The sequence below is a fragment of the Atractosteus spatula genome, chromosome 8 (genome assembly GCF_055471065.1).
Source record: "Atractosteus spatula isolate fAtrSpa1 chromosome 8, fAtrSpa1.hap1, whole genome shotgun sequence".
Classification (NCBI taxonomy): Eukaryota; Metazoa; Chordata; class Actinopteri; order Semionotiformes; family Lepisosteidae; genus Atractosteus; species Atractosteus spatula.
The window spans coordinates 14,708,121-14,733,050 of record NC_142713.1 but is presented as its reverse complement, the minus strand read 5'-3'; positions in this window follow the sequence as shown (position 1 = coordinate 14,733,050).

Genomic DNA, 24,930 nt, shown 5'->3' with positions numbered 1-24,930 from the left:
AACAGCACAGTTTTCAAAACGTGTTTTTCAGCCCGAAATAAACGCGTTTTGTCAGCCCTTAGAATCGCAGTGTAACTGCCTGGCTCAGAAGAGCACATTGAGTCAGCCCTTAACCCCAGTGTACAGAAATTGTCAAAACGTGTTTTTCAGCAGAAATAAACATGTTTTGGCAACTTTGGTAACCCCCATGTAACTTATAGGGTAGGAACAACACAGTTTTCAAAACGTGTTTTTCAGCCCGAAATAAACGCTTTTTCTCAGCCCTTAGATTCGCAGTGTAACTGCCTGGCTCAGAAGAGCACACTGAGTCAGCCCTTAACCCCAGTGCTCAGAAATTGTCAAAACGTGTTTTTCAGCAGAAATAAACATGTTTTGGCAACTTTGGTCACCACCATGTAACTTATAGGGCAGGAACAACACAGTTTTCAAAACGTGTTTTTCAGCCCGAAATAAACGCGTTTTGTCAGCCCTTAGAATCGCTGTGTAACTGCCTGGCTCAGAAGAGCACATTGAGTCAGCCCTTAACCCCAGTGCTCAGAAATTGTCAAAACGTGTTTTTCAGCAGAAATAAAGACGTTTTGGCAACTTTGGTCACCACCATGTAACTTACAGGGCAGGAACAGCACAGTTTTCAAAACGTGTTTTTCAGCCCGAAATAAACGCTTTTTCTCAGCCCTTAGATTCGCAGTGTAACTGCCTGGCTCAGAAGAGCACATTGAGTCAGCCCTTAACCCCAGTGCTCAGAAATTGTCAAAACGTGTTTTTCAGCAGAAATAAAGACGTTTTGGCAACTTTGGTCACCACCATGTAACTTATAGGGCAGGAACAGCACAGTTTTCAAAACGTGTTTTTCAGCCCGAAATAAACGCGTTTTGTCAGCCCTTAGAATCGCAGTGTAACTGCCTGGCTCAGAAGAGCACATTGAATCAGCCCTTAACCCCAGTTTACAGAAATTGTCAAAACGTGTTTTTCAGCAGAAATAAACATGTTTTGGCAACTTTGGTAACCCCCATGTAACTTATAGGGTAGGAACAACACAGTTTTCAAAACGTGTTTTTCAGCCCGAAATAAACGCTTTTTCTCAGCCCTTAGATTCGCAGTGTAACTGCCTGGCTCAGAAGAGCACACTGAGTCAGCCCTTAACCCCAGTGCTCAGAAATTGTCAAAACGTGTTTTTCAGCAGAAATAAACATGTTTTGGCAACTTTGGTCACCACCATGTAACTTATAGGGCAGGAACAGCACAGTTTTCAAAACGTGTTTTTCAGCCCGAAATAAACGCGTTTTGTCAGCCCTTAGAATCGCAGTGTAACTGCCTGGCTCAGAAGAGCACATTGAGTCAGCCCTTAACCCCAGTGTACAGAAATTGTCAAAACGTGTTTTTCAGCAGAAATAAACATGTTTTGGCAACTTTGGTAACCCCCATGTAACTTATAGGGTAGGAACAACACAGTTTTCAAAACGTGTTTTTCAGCCCGAAATAAACGCTTTTTCTCAGCCCTTAGATTCGCAGTGTAACTGCCTGGCTCAGAAGAGCACACTGAGTCAGCCCTTAACCCCAGTGCTCAGAAATTGTCAAAACGTGTTTTTCAGCAGAAATAAACATGTTTTGGCAACATTGGTCACCACCATGTAACTTATAGGGCAGGAACAACACAGTTTTCAAAACGTGTTTTTCAGCCCGAAATAAACGCGTTTTGTCAGCCCTTAGAATCGCTGTGTAACTGCCTGGCTCAGAAGAGCACATTGAGTCAGCACTTAACCCCAGTGTACAGAAATTGTCAAAATGTGTTTTTCAGCAGAAATAAACACGTTTTGGCAACTTTGGTCACCACCATGTAACTTTTAGGGCAGGAACAACACAGTTTTCAAAACGTGTTTTTCAGCCCGAAATAAACGCGTTTTGTCAGCCCTTAGAATCGCTGTGTAACTGCCTGGCTCAGAAGAGCACATTGAGTCAGCCCTTAACCCCAGTGTGCAGAAATTGTCAAAACGTGTTTTTCAGCAGAAATAAAGACGTTTTGGCAACTTTGGTCACCACCATGTAACTTATAGGGCAGGAACAGCACAGTTTTCAAAACGTGTTTTTCAGCCCGAAATAAACGCGTTTTGTCAGCCCTTAGAATCGCAGTGTAACTGCCTGGCTCAGAAGAGCACATTGAGTCAGCCCTTAACCCCAGTGTACAGAAATTGTCAAAACGTGTTTTTCAGCAGAAATAAACATGTTTTGGCAACTTTGGTAACCCCCATGTAACTTATAGGGTAGGAACAACACAGTTTTCAAAACGTGTTTTTCAGCCCGAAATAAACGCTTTTTCTCAGCCCTTAGATTCGCAGTGTAACTGCCTGGCTCAGAAGAGCACATTGAGTCAGCCCTTAACCCCAGTGTGCAGAAATTGTCAAATCGTGTTTTTCAGCAGAAATAAACACGTTTTGGCAACTTTGGTAACCACCATGTAACTTTTAGGGCAGGAACAACACAGTTTTCAAAACGTGTTTTTCAGCCCGAAATAAACGCGTTTTGTCAGCCCTTAGAATCGCTGTGTAACTGCCTGGCTCAGAAGAGCACATTGAGTCAGCCCTTAACCCCAGTGTGCAGAAATTGTCAAAACGTGTTTTTCAGCAGAAATAAAGACGTTTTGGCAACTTTGGTCACCACCATGTAACTTATAGGGCAGGAACAGCACAGTTTTCAAAACGTGTTTTTCAGCCCGAAATAAACGCGTTTTGTCAGCCCTTAGAATCGCAGTGTAACTGCCTGGCTCAGAAGAGCACATTGAGTCAGCCCTTAACCCCAGTGTACAGAAATTGTCAAAACGTGTTTTTCAGCAGAAATAAACATGTTTTGGCAACTTTGGTAACCCCCATGTAACTTATAGGGTAGGAACAACACAGTTTTCAAAACGTGTTTTTCAGCCCGAAATAAACGCTTTTTCTTAGCCCTTAGATTCGCAGTGTAACTGCCTGGCTCAGAAGAGCACACTGAGTCAGCCCTTAACCCCAGTGCTCAGAAATTGTCAAAACGTGTTTTTCAGCCCGAAATAAACGCGTTTTGTCAGCCCTTAGAATCGCAGTGTAACTGCCTGGCTCAGAAGAGCACACTGAGTCAGCCCTTAACCCCAGTGCTCAGAAATTGTCAAAACGTGTTTTTCAGCCCGAAATAAACGCGTTTTGTCAGCCCTTAGAATCGCAGTGTAACTGCCTGGCTCAGAAGAACACATTGAGTCAGCCCTTAACCCCAGTGTACAGAAATTGTCAAAACGTGTTTTTCAGCAGAAATAAACATGTTTTGGCAACTTTGGTAACCCCCATGTAACTTATAGGGTAGGAACAACACAGTTTTCAAAACGTGTTTTTCAGCCCGAAATAAACGCTTTTTCTCAGCCCTTAGATTCGCAGTGTAACTGCCTGGCTCAGAAGAGCACACTGAGTCAGCCCTTAACCCCAGTGCTCAGAAATTGTCAAAACGTGTTTTTCAGCAGAAATAAACATGTTTTGGCAACTTTGGTCACCACCATGTAACTTATAGGGCAGGAACAACACAGTTTTCAAAACGTGTTTTTCAGCCCGAAATAAACGCGTTTTGTCAGCCCTTAGATTCGCAGTGTAACTGCCTGGCTCAGAAGAGCACATTGAGTCAGCCCTTAACCCCAGTGTGCAGAAAATGTCAAATCGTGTTTTTCAGCAGAAATAAACACGTTTTGGCAACTTTGGTAACCACCATGTAACTTTTAGGGCAGGAACAACACAGTTTTCAAAACGTGTTTTTCAGCCCGAAATAAACGCGTTTTGTCAGCCCTTAGAATCGCTATGTAACTGCCTGGCTCAGAAGAGCACATTGAGTCAGCCCTTAACCCCAGTGTACAGAAATTGTCAAAACGTGTTTTTCAGCAGAAATAAACATGTTTTGGCAACTTTGGTAACCCCCATGTAACTTATAGGGTAGGAACAACACAGTTTTCAAAACGTGTTTTTCAGCCCGAAATAAACGCTTTTTCTCAGCCCTTAGATTCGCAGCGTAACTGCCTGGCTCAGAAGAGCACACTGAGTCAGCCCTTAACCCCAGTGCTCAGAAATTGTCAAAACGTGTTTTTCAGCAGAAATAAACACGTTTTGGCAACTTTGGTCACCACCATGTAACTTATAGGGCAGGAACAACACAGTTTTCAAAACGTGTTTTTCAGCCCGAAATAAACGCGTTTTGTCAGCCCTTAGAATCGCTGTGTAACTGCCTGGCTCAGAAGAGCACATTGAGTCAGCACTTAACCCCAGTGTACAGAAATTGTCAAAATGTGTTTTTCAGCAGAAATAAACACGTTTTGGCAACTTTGGTCACCACCATGTAACTTAAAGGGCAGGAACAGCACAGTTTTCAAAACGTGTTTTTCAGCCCGAAATAAACGCTTTTTCTCAGCCCTAAGATTCGCAGTGTAACTGCCTGGCTCAGAAGAGCACATTGAGTCAGCCCTTAACCCCAGTGCTCAGAAATTGTCAAAACGTGTTTTTCAACAGAAATAAAGACGTTTTGGCAACTTTGGTCACCACCATGTAACTTATAGGGCAGGAACAGCACAGTTTTAAAAACGTGTTTTTCAGCCCGAAATAAACGCGTTTTGTCAGCCTTTAGAATCGCTGTGTAACTGCCTGGCTCAGAAGAGCACATTGAGTCAGCCCTTAACCCCAGTGCTCAGAAATTGTCAAAACGTGTTTTTCAGCAGAAATAAAGACGTTTTGGCAACTTTGGTCACCACCATGTAACTTATAGGGCAGGAACAGCACAGTTTTCAAAACGTGTTTTTCAGCCCGAAATAAACGCGTTTTGTCAGCCCTTAGAATCGCAGTGTAACTGCCTGGCTCAGAAGAGCACATTGAGTCAGCCCTTAACCCCAGTGTACAGAAATTGTCAAAACGTGTTTTTCAGCAGAAATAAACATGTTTTGGCAACTTTGGTAACCCCCATGTAACTTATAGGGTAGGAACAACACAGTTTTCAAAACATGTTTTTCAGCCCGAAATAAACGCTTTTTCTCAGCCCTTAGATTCGCAGTGTAACTGTCTGGCTCAGAAGAGCACACTGAGTCAGCCCTTAACCCCAGTGCTCAGAAATTGTCAAAACGTGTTTTTCAGCAGAAATAAACATGTTTTGGCAACTTTGGTAACCCCCATGTAACTTATAGGGTAGGAACAACACAGTTTTCAAAACGTGTTTTTCAGCCCGAAATAAACGCTTTTTCTCAGCCCTTAGATTCGCAACGTAACTGCCTGGCTCAGAAGAGCACACTGAGTCAGCCCTTAACCCCAGTGCTGAGAAATTGTCAAAACGTGTTTTTCAGCAGAAATAAACATGTTTTGGCAACTTTGGTCACCACCATGTAACTTATAGGGCAGGAACAACACAGTTTTCAAAACGTGTTTTTCAGCACGAAATAAACGCGTTTTGTCAGCCCTTAGAATCGCTGTGTAACTGCCTGGCTCAGAAGAGCACATTGAGTCAGCCCTTAACCCCAGTGTACAGAAATTGTCAAAACGTGTTTTTCAGCAGAAATAAACATGTTTTGGCAACTTTGGTAACCCCCGTGTAACTTATAGGGCAGGAACAACACAGTTTTCAAAACGTGTTTTTCAGCCCGAAATAAACGCTTTTTCTCAGCCCTTAGATTCGCAGTGTAACTGCCTGGCTCAGAAGAGCACATTGAGTCAGCCCTTAACCCCAGTGCTCAGAAATTGTCAAAACGTGTTTTTCAGCAGAAATAAAGACGTTTTGGCAACTTTGGTAACCCCCATGTAACTTATAGGGCAGGAACAACACAGTTTTCAAAACGTGTTTTTCAGCCCGAAATAAACGCTTTTTCTCAGCCCTTAGATTCGCAGTGTAACTGCCTGGCTCAGAAGAGCACATTGAGTCAGCCCTTAACCCCAGTGCTCAGAAATTCTCAAAACGTGTTTTTCAGCAGAAATAAAGACGTTTTGGCAACTCAGGTCACCACCATGTAACTTATAGGGCAGGAACAGCACAGTTTTCAAAACGTGTTTTTCAGCCCGAAATAAACGCTTTTTCTCAGCGCTTAGATTCGCAGTGTAACTGCCTGGCTCAGAAGAGCACACTGAGTCAGGCCTTAACCCCAGTGTACAGAAATTGTCAAAACGTGTTTTTCAGCAGAAATAAACATGTTTTGGCAACTTTGTTAACCCCCATGTAACTTATAGGGCAGGAACAACACAGTTTTCAAAACGTGTTTTTCAGCCCGAAATAAACGCTTTTTCTCAGCCCTTAGATTCGCAATGTAACTGCCTGGCTCAGAAGAGCACACTGAGTCAGCCCTTAACCCCAGTGCTCAGAAATTGTCAAAACGTGTTTTTCAGCAGAAATAAACACGTTTTGGCAACTTTGGTCACCACCATGTAACTTATAGGGCAGGAACAGCACAGTTTTCAAAATGTGTTTTTCAGCCCGAAATAAACGCTTTTTCTCAGCCCTTAGATTCGCAGTGTAACTGCCTGGCTCAGAAGAGCACATTGAGTCAGCCCTTAACCCCAGTGTACAGAAATTGTCAAAACGTGTTTTTCAGCAGAAATAAAGACGTTTTGGCAACTTTGGTCACCACCATGTAACTTATAGGGCAGGAACAGCACAGTTTTCAAAACGTGTTTTTCAGCCCGAAATAAACGCGTTTTGTCAGCCCTTAGAATCGCAGTGTAACTGCCTGGCTCAGAAGAGCACATTGAATCAGCCCTTAACCCCAGTGCTCAGAAATTGTCAAAACGTGTTTTTCAGCAGAAATAAAGACGTTTTGGCAACTTTGGTCACCACCATGTAACTTATAGGGCAGGAACAACACAGTTTTCAAAACGTGTTTTTCAGCCCGAAATAAACGCTTTTTCTCAGCCCTTAGATTCGCAGTGTAACTGCCTGGCTCAGAAGAGCACACTGAGTCAGCCCTTAACCCCAGTGCTCAGAAATTGTCAAAACGTGTTTTTCAGCAGAAATAAACATGTTTTGGCAACTTTGGTCACCACCATGTAACTTATAGGGCAGGAACAGCACAGTTTTCAAAACGTGTTTTTCAGCCCGAAATAAACGCGTTTTGTCAGCCCTTAGAATCGCAGTGTAACTGCCTGGCTCAGAAGAGCACATTGAGTCAGCCCTTAACCCCAGTGTACAGAAATTGTCAAAACGTGTTTTTCAGCAGAAATAAACATGTTTTGGCAACTTTGGTAACCCCCATGTAACTTATAGGGTAGGAACAACACAGTTTTCAAAACGTGTTTTTCAGCCCGAAATAAACGCTTTTTCTCAGCCCTTAGATTCGCAGTGTAACTGCCTGGCTCAGAAGAGCACACTGAGTCAGCCCTTAACCCCAGTGCTCAGAAATTGTCAAAACGTGTTTTTCAGCAGAAATAAACATGTTTTGGCAACTTTGGTCACCACCATGTAACTTATAGGGCAGGAACAACACAGTTTTCAAAACGTGTTTTTCAGCCCGAAATAAACGCGTTTTGTCAGCCCTTAGAATCGCTGTGTAACTGCCTGGCTCAGAAGAGCACATTGAGTCAGCCCTTAACCCCAGTGCTCAGAAATTGTCAAATCGTGTTTTTCAGCAGAAATAAACACGTTTTGGCAACTTTGGTCACCACCATGTAACTTTTAGGGCAGGAACAACACAGTTTTCAAAACGTGTTTTTCAGCCCGAAATAAACGCGTTTTGTCAGCCCTTAGAATCGCTGTGTAACTGCCTGGCTCAGAAGAGCACATTGAGTCAGCCCTTAACCCCAGTGTACAGAAATTGTCAAAATGTGTTTTTCAGCAGAAATAAACATGTTTTGGCAACTTTGGTAACCTCCATGTAACTTATAGGGTAGGAACAACACAGTTTTCAAAACGTGTTTTTCAGCCCGAAATAAACGCTTTTTCTCAGCCCTTAGATTCGCAGTGTAACTGCCTGGCACAGAAGAGCACATTGAGTCAGCCCTTAACCCCAGTGCTCAGAAATTGTCAAAACGTGTTTTTCAGCAGAAATAAAGACGTTTTGGCAACTTTGGTCACCACCATGTAACTTATAGGGCAGGAACAGCACAGTTTTCAAAACGTGTTTTTCAGCCCGAAATAAACGCGTTTTGTCAGCCCTTAGAATCGCTGTGTAACTGCCTGGCTCAGAAGAGCACATTGAGTCAGCCCTTAACCCCAGTGTACAGAAATTGTCAAAACGTGTTTTTCAGCAGAAATAAACATGTTTTGGCAACTTTGGTAACCCCCATGTAACTTATAGGGTAGGAACAACACAGTTTTCAAAACGTGTTTTTCAGCCCGAAATAAACGCTTTTTCTCAGCCCTTAGATTCGCAGTGTAACTGCCTGGCTCAGAAGAGCACATTGAGTCAGCCCTTAACCCCAGTGCTCAGAAATTGTCAAAACGTGTTTTTCAGCAGAAATAAAGACGTTTTGGCAACTTTGGTCACCACCATGTAACTTATAGGGCAGGAACAGCACAGTTTTCAAAACGTGTTTTTCAGCCCGAAATAAACGCGTTTTGTCAGCCCTTAGAATCGCAGTGTAACTGCCTGGCTCAGAAGAGCACATTGAGTCAGCCCTTAACCCCAGTGTACAGAAATTGTCAAAACGTGTTTTTCAGCAGAAATAAACATGTTTTGGCAACTTTGGTAACCCCCATGTAACTTATAGGGTAGGAACAACACAGTTTTCAAAACGTGTTTTTCAGCCCGAAATAAACGCTTTTTCTCAGCCCTTAGATTCGCAGTGTAACTGCCTGGCTCAGAAGAGCACACTGAGTCAGCCCTTAACCCCAGTGCTCAGAAATTGTCAAAACGTGTTTTTCAGCAGAAATAAACATGTTTTGGCAACTTTGGTCACCACCATGTAACTTATAGGGCAGGAACAGCACAGTTTTCAAAACGTGTTTTTCAGCCCGAAATAAACGCGTTTTGTCAGCCCTTAGAATCGCAGTGTAACTGCCTGGCTCAGAAGAGCACATTGAGTCAGCCCTTAACCCCAGTGTACAGAAATTGTCAAAACGTGTTTTTCAGCAGAAATAAACATGTTTTGGCAACTTTGGTAACCCCCATGTAACTTATAGGGTAGGAACAACACAGTTTTCAAAACGTGTTTTTCAGCCCGAAATAAACGCTTTTTCTCAGCCCTTAGATTCGCAGTGTAACTGCCTGGCTCAGAAGAGCACACTGAGTCAGCCCTTAACCCCAGTGCTCAGAAATTGTCAAAACGTGTTTTTCAGCAGAAATAAACACGTTTTGGCAACTTTGGTCACCACCATGTAACTTATAGGGCAGGAACAACACAGTTTTCAAAACGTGTTTTTCAGCCCGAAATAAACGCGTTTTGTCAGCCCTTAGAATCGCTGTGTAACTGCCTGGCTCAGAAGAGCACATTGAGTCAGCCCTTAACCCCACTGTGCAGAAATTGTCAAAACGTGTTTTTCAGCAGAAATAAAGACGTTTTGGCAACTTTGGTCACCACCATGTAACTTATAGGGCAGGAACAGCACAGTTTTCAAAACGTGTTTTTCAGCCCGAAATAAACGCGTTTTGTCAGCCCTTAGAATCGCAGTGTAACTGCCTGGCTCAGAAGAGCACATTGAGTCAGCCCTTAACCCCAGTGTACAGAAATTGTCAAAACGTGTTTTTCAGCAGAAATAAACATGTTTTGGCAACTTTGGTAACCCCCATGTAACTTATAGGGTAGGAACAACACAGTTTTCAAAACGTGTTTTTCAGCCCGAAATAAACGCTTTTTCTCAGCCCTTAGATTCGCAGTGTAACTGCCTGGCTCAGAAGAGCACACTGAGTCAGCCCTTAACCCCAGTGCTCAGAAATTGTCAAAACGTGTTTTTCAGCAGAAATAAACATGTTTTGGCAACTTTGGTCACCACCATGTAACTTATAGGGCAGGAACAGCACAGTTTTCAAAACGTGTTTTTCAGCCCGAAATAAACGCTTTTTCTCAGCCCTTAGATTCGCAGTGTAACTGCCTGGCTCAGAAGAGCACATTGAGTCAGCCCTTAACCCCAGTGCTCAGAAATTGTCAAAACGTGTTTTTCAGCAGAAATAAAGACGTTTTGGCAACTTTGGTCACCACCATGTAACTTATAGGGCAGGAACAGCACAGTTTTCAAAACGTGTTTTTCAGCCCGAAATAAACGCGTTTTGTCAGCCCTTAGAATCGCAGTGTAACTGCCTGGCTCAGAAGAGCACATTGAGTCAGCCCTTAACCCCAGTGTACAGAAATTGTCAAAACGTGTTTTTCAGCAGAAATAAACATGTTTTGGCAACTTTGGTAACCCCCATGTAACTTATAGGGCAGGAACAACACAGTTTTCAAAACGTGTTTTTCGGCCCGAAATAAACGCGTTTTGTCAGCCCTTAGAATCGCTGTGTAACTGCCTGGCTCAGAAGAGCACATTGAGTCAGCCCTTAACCCCAGTGTACAGAAATTGTCAAAACGTGTTTTTCAGCTGAAATAAACACGTTTTGGCAACTTTGGTAACCCCCATGTAACTTATAGGGTAGGAACAACACAGTTTTCAAAACGTGTTTTTCAGCCCGAAATAAACGCTTTTTCTCAGCCCTTAGATTCGCAGTGTAACTGCCTGGCTCAGAAGAGCAGATTGAGTCAGCCCTTAACCCCAGTGCTCAGAAATTGTCAAAACGTGTTTTTCAGCAGAAATAAAGACGTTTTGGCAACTTTGGTCACCACCATGTAACTTATAGGGCAGGAACAGCACAGTTTTCAAAACGTGTTTTTCAGCCCGAAATAAACGCGTTTTGTCAGCCCTTAGAATCGCAGTGTAACTGCCTGGCTCAGAAGAGCACATTGAGTCAGCCCTTAACCCCAGTGTACAGAAATTGTCAAAACGTGTTTTTCAGCAGAAATAAACATGTTTTGGCAACTTTGGTAACCCCCATGTAACTTATAGGGTAGGAACAACACAGTTTTCAAAACGTGTTTTTCAGCCCGAAATAAACGCTTTTTCTCAGCCCTTAGATTCGCAGTGTAACTGCCTGGCTCAGAAGAGCACACTGAGTCAGCCCTTAACCCCAGTGCTCAGAAATTGTCAAAACGTGTTTTTCAGCAGAAATAAACATGTTTTGGCAACTTTGGTCACCACCATGTAACTTATAGGGCAGGAACAACACAGTTTTCAAAACGTGTTTTTCAGCCCGAAATAAACGCGTTTTGTCAGCCCTTAGAATCGCTGTGTAACTGCCTGGCTCAGAAGAGCACATTGAGTCAGCCCTTAACCCCAGTGCTCAGAAATTGTCAAATCGTGTTTTTCAGCAGAAATAAACACGTTTTGGCAACTTTGGTCACCACCATGTAACTTTTAGGGCAGGAACAACACAGTTTTCAAAACGTGTTTTTCAGCCCGAAATAAACGCGTTTTGTCAGCCCTTAGAATCGCTGTGTAACTGCCTGGCTCAGAAGAGCACATTGAGTCAGCCCTTAACCCCAGTGTACAGAAATTGTCAAAATGTGTTTTTCAGCAGAAATAAACATGTTTTGGCAACTTTGGTAACCTCCATGTAACTTATAGGGTAGGAACAACACAGTTTTCAAAACGTGTTTTTCAGCCCGAAATAAACGCTTTTTCTCAGCCCTTAGATTCGCAGTGTAACTGCCTGGCACAGAAGAGCACATTGAGTCAGCCCTTAACCCCAGTGCTCAGAAATTGTCAAAACGTGTTTTTCAGCAGAAATAAAGACGTTTTGGCAACTTTGGTCACCACCATGTAACTTATAGGGCAGGAACAGCACAGTTTTCAAAACGTGTTTTTCAGCCCGAAATAAACGCGTTTTGTCAGCCCTTAGAATCGCTGTGTAACTGCCTGGCTCAGAAGAGCACATTGAGTCAGCCCTTAACCCCAGTGTACAGAAATTGTCAAAACGTGTTTTTCAGCAGAAATAAACATGTTTTGGCAACTTTGGTAACCCCCATGTAACTTATAGGGTAGGAACAACACAGTTTTCAAAACGTGTTTTTCAGCCCGAAATAAACGCTTTTTCTCAGCCCTTAGATTCGCAGTGTAACTGCCTGGCTCAGAAGAGCACATTGAGTCAGCCCTTAACCCCAGTGCTCAGAAATTGTCAAAACGTGTTTTTCAGCAGAAATAAAGACGTTTTGGCAACTTTGGTCACCACCATGTAACTTATAGGGCAGGAACAGCACAGTTTTCAAAACGTGTTTTTCAGCCCGAAATAAACGCGTTTTGTCAGCCCTTAGAATCGCAGTGTAACTGCCTGGCTCAGAAGAGCACATTGAGTCAGCCCTTAACCCCAGTGTACAGAAATTGTCAAAACGTGTTTTTCAGCAGAAATAAACATGTTTTGGCAACTTTGGTAACCCCCATGTAACTTATAGGGTAGGAACAACACAGTTTTCAAAACGTGTTTTTCAGCCCGAAATAAACGCTTTTTCTCAGCCCTTAGATTCGCAGTGTAACTGCCTGGCTCAGAAGAGCACACTGAGTCAGCCCTTAACCCCAGTGCTCAGAAATTGTCAAAACGTGTTTTTCAGCAGAAATAAACATGTTTTGGCAACTTTGGTCACCACCATGTAACTTATAGGGCAGGAACAGCACAGTTTTCAAAACGTGTTTTTCAGCCCGAAATAAACGCGTTTTGTCAGCCCTTAGAATCGCAGTGTAACTGCCTGGCTCAGAAGAGCACATTGAGTCAGCCCTTAACCCCAGTGTACAGAAATTGTCAAAACGTGTTTTTCAGCAGAAATAAACATGTTTTGGCAACTTTGGTAACCCCCATGTAACTTATAGGGTAGGAACAACACAGTTTTCAAAACGTGTTTTTCAGCCCGAAATAAACGCTTTTTCTCAGCCCTTAGATTCGCAGTGTAACTGCCTGGCTCAGAAGAGCACACTGAGTCAGCCCTTAACCCCAGTGCTCAGAAATTGTCAAAACGTGTTTTTCAGCAGAAATAAACACGTTTTGGCAACTTTGGTCACCACCATGTAACTTATAGGGCAGGAACAACACAGTTTTCAAAACGTGTTTTTCAGCCCGAAATAAACGCGTTTTGTCAGCCCTTAGAATCGCTGTGTAACTGCCTGGCTCAGAAGAGCACATTGAGTCAGCACTTAACCCCAGTGTACAGAAATTGTCAAAATGTGTTTTTCAGCAGAAATAAACACGTTTTGGCAACTTTGGTCACCACCATGTAACTTTTAGGGCAGGAACAACACAGTTTTCAAAACGTGTTTTTCAGCCCGAAATAAACGCGTTTTGTCAGCCCTTAGAATCGCTGTGTAACTGCCTGGCTCAGAAGAGCACATTGAGTCAGCCCTTAACCCCACTGTGCAGAAATTGTCAAAACGTGTTTTTCAGCAGAAATAAAGACGTTTTGGCAACTTTGGTCACCACCATGTAACTTATAGGGCAGGAACAGCACAGTTTTCAAAACGTGTTTTTCAGCCCGAAATAAACGCGTTTTGTCAGCCCTTAGAATCGCAGTGTAACTGCCTGGCTCAGAAGAGCACATTGAGTCAGCCCTTAACCCCAGTGTACAGAAATTGTCAAAACGTGTTTTTCAGCAGAAATAAACATGTTTTGGCAACTTTGGTAACCCCCATGTAACTTATAGGGTAGGAACAACACAGTTTTCAAAACGTGTTTTTCAGCCCGAAATAAACGCTTTTTCTCAGCCCTTAGATTCGCAGTGTAACTGCCTGGCTCAGAAGAGCACACTGAGTCAGCCCTGAACCCCAGTGCTCAGAAATTGTCAAAACGTGTTTTTCAGCAGAAATAAACATGTTTTGGCAACTTTGGTCACCACCATGTAACTTATAGGGCAGGAACAGCACAGTTTTCAAAACGTGTTTTTCAGCCCGAAATAAACGCTTTTTCTCAGCCCTTAGATTCGCAGTGTAACTGCCTGGCTCAGAAGAGCACATTGAGTCAGCCCTTAACCCCAGTGCTCAGAAATTGTCAAAACGTGTTTTTCAGCAGAAATAAAGACGTTTTGGCAACTTTGGTCACCACCATGTAACTTATAGGGCAGGAACAGCACAGTTTTCAAAACGTGTTTTTCAGCCCGAAATAAACGCGTTTTGTCAGCCCTTAGAATCGCAGTGTAACTGCCTGGCTCAGAAGAGCACATTGAGTCAGCCCTTAACCCCAGTGTACAGAAATTGTCAAAACGTGTTTTTCAGCAGAAATAAACATGTTTTGGCAACTTTGGTAACCCCCATGTAACTTATAGGGCAGGAACAACACAGTTTTCAAAACGTGTTTTTCGGCCCGAAATAAACGCGTTTTGTCAGCCCTTAGAATCGCTGTGTAACTGCCTGGCTCAGAAGAGCACATTGAGTCAGCCCTTAACCCCAGTGTACAGAAATTGTCAAAACGTGTTTTTCAGCTGAAATAAACACGTTTTGGCAACTTTGGTAACCCCCATGTAACTTATAGGGTAGGAACAACACAGTTTTCAAAACGTGTTTTTCAGCCCGAAATAAACGCTTTTTCTCAGCCCTTAGATTCGCAGTGTAACTGCCTGGCTCAGAAGAGCAGATTGAGTCAGCCCTTAACCCCAGTGCTCAGAAATTGTCAAAACGTGTTTTTCAGCAGAAATAAAGACGTTTTGGCAACTTTGGTCACCACCATGTAACTTATAGGGCAGGAACAGCACAGTTTTCAAAACGTGTTTTTCAGCCCGAAATAAACGCTTTTTCTCAGCCCTTAGATTCGCAGTGTAACTGCCTGGCTCAGAAGAGCACATTGAGTCAGCCCTTAACCCCAGTGCTCAGAAATTGTCAAATCGTGTTTTTCAGCAGAAATAAACACGTTTTGGCAACTTTGGTCACCACCATGTAACTTTTAGGGCAGGAACAACACAGTTTTCAAAACGTGTTTTTCAGCCCGAAATAAACGCGTTTTGTCAGCCCTTAGAATCGCTGTGTAACTGCCTGGCTCAGAAGAGAACATTGAGTCAGCCCTTAACCCCAGTGTACAGAAATTGTCAAAATGTGTTTTTCAGCAGAAATAAACATGTTTTGGCAACTTTGGTAACCCCCATGTAACTTATAGGGTAGGAACAACACAGTTTTCAAAACGTGTTTTTCAGCCCGAAATAAACGCTTTTTCTCAGCCCTTAGATTCGCAGTGTAACTGCCTGGCACAGAAGAGCACATTGAGTCAGCCCTTAACCCCAGTGCTCAGAAATTGTCAAAACGTGTTTTTCAGCAGAAATAAAGACGTTTTGGCAACTTTGGTCACCACCATGTAACTTATAGGGCAGGAACAGCACAGTTTTCAAAACGTGTTTTTCAGCCCGAAATAAACGCGTTTTGTCAGCCCTTAGAATCGCTGTGTAACTGCCTGGCTCAGAAGAGCACATTGAGTCAGCCCTTAACCCCAGTGTACAGAAATTGTCAAAACGTGTTTTTCAGCAGAAATAAACATGTTTTGGCAACTTTGGTAACCCCCATGTAACTTATAGGGTAGGAACAACACAGTTTTCAAAACGTGTTTTTCAGCCCGAAATAAACGCTTTTTCTCAGCCCTTAGATTCGCAGTGTAACTGCCTGGCTCAGAAGAGCACATTGAGTCAGCCCTTAACCCCAGTGCTCAGAAATTGTCAAAACGTGTTTTTCAGCAGAAATAAAGACGTTTTGGCAACTTTGGTCACCACCATGTAACTTATAGGGCAGGAACAGCACAGTTTTCAAAACGTGTTTTTCAGCCCGAAATAAACGCGTTTTGTCAGCCCTTAGAATCGCAGTGTAACTGCCTGGCTCAGAAGAGCACATTGAGTCAGCCCTTAACCCCAGTGTACAGAAATTGTCAAAACGTGTTTTTCAGCAGAAATAAACATGTTTTGGCAACTTTGGTAACCCCCGTGTAACTTATAGGGCAGGAACAACACAGTTTTCAAAACGTGTTTTTCAGCCCGAAATAAACGCTTTTTCTCAGCCCTTAGATTCGCAGTGTAACTGCCTGGCTCAGAAGAGCACATTGAGTCAGCCCTTAACCCCAGTGCTCAGAAATTGTCAAAACGTGTTTTTCAGCAGAAATAAAGACGTTTTGGCAACTTTGGTCACCACCATGTAACTTATAGGGCAGGAACAGCACAGTTTTCAAAACGTGTTTTTCAGCCCGAAATAAACGCTTTTTCTCAGCCCTTAGATTCGCAGTGTAACTGCCTGGCTCAGAAGAGCACATTGAGTCAGCCCTTAACCCCAGTGCTCAGAAATTGTCAAATCGTGTTTTTCAGCAGAAATAAACACGTTTTGGCAACTTTGGTCACCACCATGTAACTTTTAGGGCAGGAACAACACAGTTTTCAAAACGTGTTTTTCAGCCCGAAATAAACGCGTTTTGTCAGCCCTTAGAATCGCTGTGTAACTGCCTGGCTCAGAAGAGCACATTGAGTCAGCCCTTAACCCCAGTGTACAGAAATTGTCAAAATGTGTTTTTCAGCAGAAATAAACATGTTTTGGCAACTTTGGTAACCCCCATGTAACTTATAGGGTAGGAACAACACAGTTTTCAAAACGTGTTTTTCAGCCCGAAATAAACGCTTTTTCTCAGCCCTTAGATTCGCAGTGTAACTGCCTGGCACAGAAGAGCACATTGAGTCAGCCCTTAACCCCAGTGCTCAGAAATTGTCAAAACGTGTTTTTCAGCAGAAATAAAGACGTTTTGGCAACTTTGGTCACCACCATGTAACTTATAGGGCAGGAACAGCACAGTTTTCAAAACGTGTTTTTCAGCCCGAAATAAACGCGTTTTGTCAGCCCTTAGAATCGCTGTGTAACTGCCTGGCTCAGAAGAGCACATTGAGTCAGCCCTTAACCCCAGTGTACAGAAATTGTCAAAACGTGTTTTTCAGCAGAAATAAACATGTTTTGGCAACTTTGGTAACCCCCATGTAACTTATAGGGTAGGAACAACACAGTTTTCAAAACGTGTTTTTCAGCCCGAAATAAACGCTTTTTCTCAGCCCTTAGATTCGCAGTGTAACTGCCTGGCTCAGAAGAGCACATTGAGTCAGCCCTTAACCCCAGTGCTCAGAAATTGTCAAAACGTGTTTTTCAGCAGAAATAAAGACGTTTTGGCAACTTTGGTCACCACCATGTAACTTATAGGGCAGGAACAACACAGTTTTCAAAACGTGTTTTTCAGCCCGAAATAAACGCTTTTTCTCAGCCCTTAGATTCGCAGTGTAACTGCCTGGCTCAGAAGAGCACATTGAGTCAGCCCTTAACCCCAGTGCTCAGAAATTGTCAAAACGTGTTTTTCAGCAGAAATAAAGACGTTTTGGCAACTTTGGTCACCACCATGTAACTTATAGGGCAGGAACAGCACAGTTTTCAAAACGTGTTTTTCAGCCCGAAATAAACGCTTTTTCTCAGCCCTTAGATTCGCAGTGTAACTGCCTGGCTCAGAAGAGCACATTGAGTCAGCCCTTAACCCCAGTGCTCAGAAATTGTCAAATCGTGTTTTTCAGCAGAAATAAACACGTTTTGGCAACTTTGGTCACCACCATGTAACTTTTAGGGCAGGAACAACACAGTTTTCAAAACGTGTTTTTCAGCCCGAAATAAACGCGTTTTGTCAGCCCTTAGAATCGCTGTGTAACTGCCTGGCTCAGAAGAGCACATTGAGTCAGCCCTTAACCCCAGTGTACAGAAATTGTCAAAATGTGTTTTTCAGCAGAAATAAACATGTTTTGGCAACTTTGGTAACCCCCATGTAACTTATAGGGTAGGAACAACACAGTTTTCAAAACGTGTTTTTCAGCCCGAAATAAACGCTTTTTCTCAGCCCTTAGATTCGCAGTGTAACTGCCTGGCACAGAAGAGCACATTGAGTCAGCCCTTAACCCCAGTGCTCAGAAATTGTCAAAACGTGTTTTTCAGCAGAAATAAAGACGTTTTGGCAACTTTGGTCACCACCATGTAACTTATAGGGCAGGAACAGCACAGTTTTCAAAACGTGTTTTTCAGCCCGAAATAAACGCGTTTTGTCAGCCCTTAGAATCGCTGTGTAACTGCCTGGCTCAGAAGAGCACATTGAGTCAGCCCTTAACCCCAGTGTACAGAAATTGTCAAAACGTGTTTTTCAGCAGAAATAAACATGTTTTGGCAACTTTGGTAACCCCCATGTAACTTATAGGGTAGGAACAACACAGTTTTCAAAACGTGTTTTTCAGCCCGAAATAAACGCTTTTTCTCAGCCCTTAGATTCGCAGTGTAACTGCCTGGCTCAGAAGAGCACATTGAGTCAGCCCTTAACCCCAGTGCTCAGAAATTGTCAAAACGTGTTTTTCAGCAGAAATAAAGACGTTTTGGCAACTTTGGTCACCACCATGTAACTTATAGGGCAGGAACAACACAGTTTTCAAAACGTGTTTTTCAGCCCGAAATAAACGCTTTTTCTCAGCCCTTAGATTCGCAGTGTAACTGCCTGGCTCAGAAGAGCACATTGAGTCAGCCCTTAACCCCAGTGCTCAGAAATTGTCAAAACGTGTTTTTCAGCAGAAATAAAGACGTTTTGGCAACTTTGGTCACCACCATGTAACTTATAGGGCAGGAACAGCACAGTTTTCAAAACGTGTTTTTCAGCCCGAAATAAACGCTTTTTCTCAGCCCTTAGATTCGCAGTGTAACTGCCTGGCTCAGAAGAGCACATTGAGTCAGCCCTTAACCCCAGTGCTCAGAAATTGTCAAATCGTGTTTTTCAGCAGAAATAAACACGTTTTGGCAACTTTGGTCACCACCATGTAACTTTTAGGGCAGGAACAACACAGTTTTCAAAACGTGTTTTTCAGCCCGAAATAAACGCGTTTTGTCAGCCCTTAGAATCGCTGTGTAACTGCCTGGCTCAGAAGAGCACATTGAGTCAGCCCTTAACCCCAGTGTACAGAAATTGTCAAAATGTGTTTTTCAGCAGAAATAAACATGTTTTGGCAACTTTGGTAACCCCCATGTAACTTATAGGGTAGGAACAACACAGTTTTCAAAACGTGTTTTTCAGCCCGAAATAAACGCTTTTTCTCAGCCCTTAGATTCGCAGTGTAACTGCCTGGCACAGAAGAGCACATTGAGTCAGCCCTTAACCCCAGTGCTCAGAAATTGTCAAAACGTGTTTTTCAGCAGAAATAAAGACGTTTTGGCAACTTTGGTCACCACCATGTAACTTATAGGGCAGGAACAGCACAGTTTTCAAAACGTGTTTTTCAGCCCGAAATAAACGCGTTTTGTCAGCCCTTAGAATCGCTGTGTAACTGCCTGGCTCAGAAGAGCACATTGAGTCAGCCCTTAACCCCAGTGTACAGAAATTGTCAAAACGTGTTTTTCAGCAGAAATAAACATGTTTTGGCAACTTTGGTAACCCCCATGTAACTTATAGGGTAGGAACAACACAGTTTTCAAAACGTGTTTTTCAGCCCGAAATAAACGCTTTTTCTCAGCCCTTAGATTCGCAGTGTAACTGCCTGGCTCAGAAGAGCACATTGAGTCAGCCCTTAACCCCAGTGCTCAGAAATTGTCAAAACGTGTTTTTCAGCAGAAATAAAGACGTTTTGGCAACTTTGGTCACCACCATGTAACTTATACGGCAGGAACAGCACAGTTTTCAAAACGTGTTTTTCAGCCCGAAATAAACGCGTTTTGTCAGCCCTTAGAATCGCAGTGTAACTGCCTGGCTCAGAAGAGCACATTGAGTCAGCCCTTAACCCCAGTGTACAGAAATTGTCAAAACGTGTTTTTCAGCAGAAATAAACATGTTTTGGCAACTTTGGTAACCCCCATGTAACTTATAGGGCAGGAACAGCACAGTTTTCAAAACGTGTTTTTCAGCCCGAAATAAACGCGTTTTGTCAGCCCTTAGAATCGCAGTGTAACTGCCTGGCTCAGAAGAGCACATTGAGTCAGCCCTTAACCCCAGTGTACAGAAATTGTCAAAACGTGTTTTTCAGCAGAAATAAACATGTTTTGGCAACTTTGGTAACCCCCATGTAACTTATAGGGTAGGAACAACACAGTTTTCAAAACGTGTTTTTCAGCCCGAAATAAACGCTTTTTCTCAGCCCTTAGATTCGCAGTGTAACTGCCTGGCTCAGAAGAGCACACTGAGTCAGCCCTTAACCCCAGTGCTCAGAAATTGTCAAAACGTGTTTTTCAGCAGAAATAAACATGTTTTGGCAACTTTGGTCACCACCATGTAACTTATAGGGCAGGAACAACACAGTTTTCAAAACGTGTTTTTCAGCCCGAAATAAACGCATTTTGTCAGCCCTTAGAATCGCTGTGTAACTGCCTGGCTCAGAAGAGCACATTGAGTCAGCCCTTAACCCCAGTGCTCAGAAATTGTCAAAACGTGTTTTTCAGCAGAAATAAAGACGTTTTGGCAACTTTGGTCACCACCATGTAACTTACAGGGCAGGAACAGCACAGTTTTCAAAACGTGTTTTTCAGCCCGAAATAAACGCTTTTTCTCAGCCCTTAGATTCGCAGTGTAACTGCCTGGCTCAGAAGAGCACATTGAGTCAGCCCTTAACCCCAGTGCTCAGAAATTGTCAAAACGTGTTTTTCAGCAGAAATAAAGACGTTTTGGCAACTTTGGTCACCACCATGTAACTTATAGGGCAGGAACAGCACAGTTTTCAAAACGTGTTTTTCAGCCCGAAATAAACGCGTTTTGTCAGCCCTTAGAATCGCAGTGTAACTGCCTGGCTCAGAAGAGCACATTGAATCAGCCCTTAACCCCAGTTTACAGAAATTGTCAAAACGTGTTTTTCAGCAGAAATAAACATGTTTTGGCAACTTTGGTAACCCCCATGTAACTTATAGGGTAGGAACAACACAGTTTTCAAAACGTGTTTTTCAGCCCGAAATAAACGCTTTTTCTCAGCCCTTAGATTCGCAGTGTAACTGCCTGGCTCAGAAGAGCACACTGAGTCAGCCCTTAACCCCAGTGCTCAGAAATTGTCAAAACGTGTTTTTCAGCAGAAATAAACATGTTTTGGCAACTTTGGTCACCACCATGTAACTTATAGGGCAGGAACAGCACAGTTTTCAAAACGTGTTTTTCAGCCCGAAATAAACGCGTTTTGTCAGCCCTTAGAATCGCAGTGTAACTGCCTGGCTCAGAAGAGCACATTGAGTCAGCCCTTAACCCCAGTGTACAGAAATTGTCAAAACGTGTTTTTCAGCAGAAATAAACATGTTTTGGCAACTTTGGTAACCCCCATGTAACTTATAGGGTAGGAACAACACAGTTTTCAAAACGTGTTTTTCAGCCCGAAATAAACGCTTTTTCTCAGCCCTTAGATTCGCAGTGTAACTGCCTGGCTCAGAAGAGCACACTGAGTCAGCCCTTAACCCCAGTGCTCAGAAATTGTCAAAACGTGTTTTTCAGCAGAAATAAACATGTTTTGGCAACTTTGGTCACCACCATGTAACTTATAGGGCAGGAACAACACAGTTTTCAAAACGTGCTTTTCAGCCCGAAATAAACGCGTTTTGTCAGCCCTTAGAATCGCTGTGTAACTGCCTGGCTCAGAAGAGCACATTGAGTCAGCCCTTAACCCCAGTGCTCAGAAATTGTCAAATCGTGTTTTTCAGCAGAAATAAACACGTTTTGGCAACTTTGGTCACCACCATGTAACTTTTAGGGCAGGAACAACACAGTTTTCAAAACGTGTTTTTCAGCCCGAAATAAACGCGTTTTGTCAGCCCTTAGAATCGCTGTGTAACTGCCTGGCTCAGAAGAGCACATTGAGTCAGCCCTTAACCCCAGTGTACAGAAATTGTCAAAATGTGTTTTTCAGCAGAAATAAACATGTTTTGGCAACTTTGGTAACCTCCATGTAACTTATGGGGTAGGAACAACACAGTTTTCAAAACGTGTTTTTCAGCCCGAAATAAACGCTTTTTCTCAGCCCTTAGATTCGCAGTGTAACTGCCTGGCACAGAAGAGCACATTGAGTCAGCCCTTAACCCCAGTGCTCAGAAATTGTCAAAACGTGTTTTTCAGCAGAAATAAAGACGTTTTGGCAACTTTGGTCACCACCATGTAACTTATAGGGCAGGAACAGCACAGTTTTCAAAACGTGTTTTTCAGCCCGAAATAAACGCGTTTTGTCAGCCCTTAGAATCGCTGTGTAACTGCCTGGCTCAGAAGAGCACATTGAGTCAGCCCTTAACCCCAGTGTACAGAAATTGTCAAAACGTGTTTTTCAGCAGAAATAAACATGTTTTGGCAACTTTGGTAACCCCCATGTAACTTATAGGGTAGGGACAACACAGTTTTCAAAACGTGTTTTTCAGCCCGAAATAAACGCTTTTTCTCAGCCCTTAGATTCGCAGTGTAACTGCCTGGCACAGAAGAGCACATTGAGTCAGCCCTTAACCCCAGTGCTCAGAAATTGTCAAAACGTGTTTTTCAGCAGAAATAAAGACGTTTTGGCAACTTTGGTCACCACCATGTAACTTATAGGGCAGGAACAGCACAGTTTTCAAAACGTGTTTTTCAGCCCGAAATAAACGCGTTTTGTCAGCCCTTAGAATCGCAGTGTAACTGCCTGGCTCAGAAGAGCACATTGAGTCAGCCCTTAACCCCAGTGTACAGAAATTGTCAAAACGTGTTTTTCAGCAGAAATAAACACGTTTTGGCAACTTTGGTAACCCCCATGTAACTTATAGGGTAGGAACAACACAGTTTTCAAAACGTGTTTTTCAGCCCGAAATAAACGCTTTTTCTCAGCCCTTAGATTCGCAGTGTAACTGCCTGGCTCAGAAGAGCACACTGAGTCAGCCCTTAACCCCAGTGCTCAGAAATTGTCAAAACGTGTTTTTCAGCAGAAATAAACATGTTTTGGCAACTTTGGTCACCACCATGTAACTTATAGGGCAGGAACAGCACAGTTTTCAAAACGTGTTTTTCAGCCCGAAATAAACGCTTTTTCTCAGCCCTTAGATTCGCAGTGTAACTGCCTGGCACAGAAGAGCACATTGAGTCAGCCCTTAACCCCAGTGCTCAGAAATTGTCAAAACGTGTTTTTCAGCAGAAATAAAGACGTTTTGGCAACTTTGGTCACCACCATGTAACTTATAGGGCAGGAACAGCACAGTTTTCAAAACGTGTTTTTCAGCCCGAAATAAACGCGTTTTGTCAGCCCTTAGAATCGCTGTGTAACTGCCTGGCTCAGAAGAGCACATTGAGTCAGCCCTTAACCCCAGTGTGCAGAAATTGTCAAAACGTGTTTTTCAGCAGAAATAAAGACGTTTTGGCAACTTTGGTCACCACCATGTAACTTATAGGGCAGGAACAGCACAGTTTTCAAAACGTGTTTTTCAGCCCGAAATAAACGCGTTTTGTCAGCCCTTAGAATCGCAGTGTAACTGCCTGACTCAGAAGAGCACATTGAGTCAGCCCTTAACCCCAGTGTACAGAAATTGTCAAAACGTGTTTTTCAGCAGAAATAAACATGTTTTGGCAACTTTGGTAACCCCCATGTAACTTATAGGGTAGGAACAACACAGTTTTCAAAACGTGTTTTTCAGCCCGAAATAAACGCGTTTTGTCAGCCTTTAGAATTGCTGTGTAACTGCCTGGCTCAGAAGAGCACATTGAGTCAGCCCTTAACCCCAGTGTACAGAAATTGTCAAAACGTGTTTTTCAGCAGAAATAAACATGTTTTGGCAACTTTGGTAACCCCCGTGTAACTTATAGGGCAGGAACAACACAGTTTTCAAAACGTGTTTTTCAGCCCGAAATAAACGCTTTTTCTCAGCCCTTAGATTCGCAGTGTAACTGCCTGGCTCAGAAGAGCACATTGAGTCAGCCCTTAACCCCAGTGCTCAGAAATTGTCAAAACGTGTTTTTCAGAAGAAATAAAGACGTTTTGGCAACTTTGGTCACCACCATGTAACTTATAGGGCAGGAACAGCACAGTTTTCAAAACGTGTTTTTCAGCCCGAAATAAACGCTTTTTCTCAGCCCTTAGATTCGCAGTGTAACTGCCTGGCTCAGAAGAGCACATTGAGTCAGCCCTTAACCCCAGTGCTCAGAAATTGTCAAATCGTGTTTTTCAGCAGAAATAAACACGTTTTGGCAACTTTGGTCACCACCATGTAACTTTTAGGGCAGGAACAACACAGTTTTCAAAACGTGTTTTTCAGCCCGAAATAAACGCGTTTTGTCAGCCCTTAGAATCGCTGTGTAACTGCCTGGCTCAGAAGAGCACATTGAGTCAGCCCTTAACCCCAGTGTACAGAAATTGTCAAAATGTGTTTTTCAGCAGAAATAAACATGTTTTGGCAACTTTGGTAACCCCCATGTAACTTATAGGGTAGGAACAACACAGTTTTCAAAACGTGTTTTTCAGCCCGAAATAAACGCTTTTTCTCAGCCCTTAGATTCGCAGTGTAACTGCCTGGCACAGAAGAGCACATTGAGTCAGCCCTTAACCCCAGTGCTCAGAAATTGTCAAAACGTGTTTTTCAGCAGAAATAAAGACGTTTTGGCAACTTTGGTCACCACCATGTAACTTATAGGGCAGGAACAGCATAGTTTTCAAAACGTGTTTTTCAGCCCGAAATAAACGCGTTTTGTCAGCCCTTAGAATCGCAGTGTAACTGCCTGGCTCAGAAGAGCACATTGAGTCAGCCCTTAACCCCAGTGTACAGAAATTGTCAAAACGTGTTTTTCAGCAGAAATAAACATGTTTTGGCAACTTTGGTAACCCCCGTGTAACTTATAGGGCAGGAACAACACAGTTTTCAAAACGTGTTTTTCAGCCCGAAATAAACGCTTTTTCTCAGCCCTTAGATTCGCAGTGTAACTGCCTGGCTCAGAAGAGCACATTGAGTCAGCCCTTAACCCCAGTGCTCAGAAATTGTCAAAACGTGTTTTTCAGCAGAAATAAAGACGTTTTGGCAACTTTG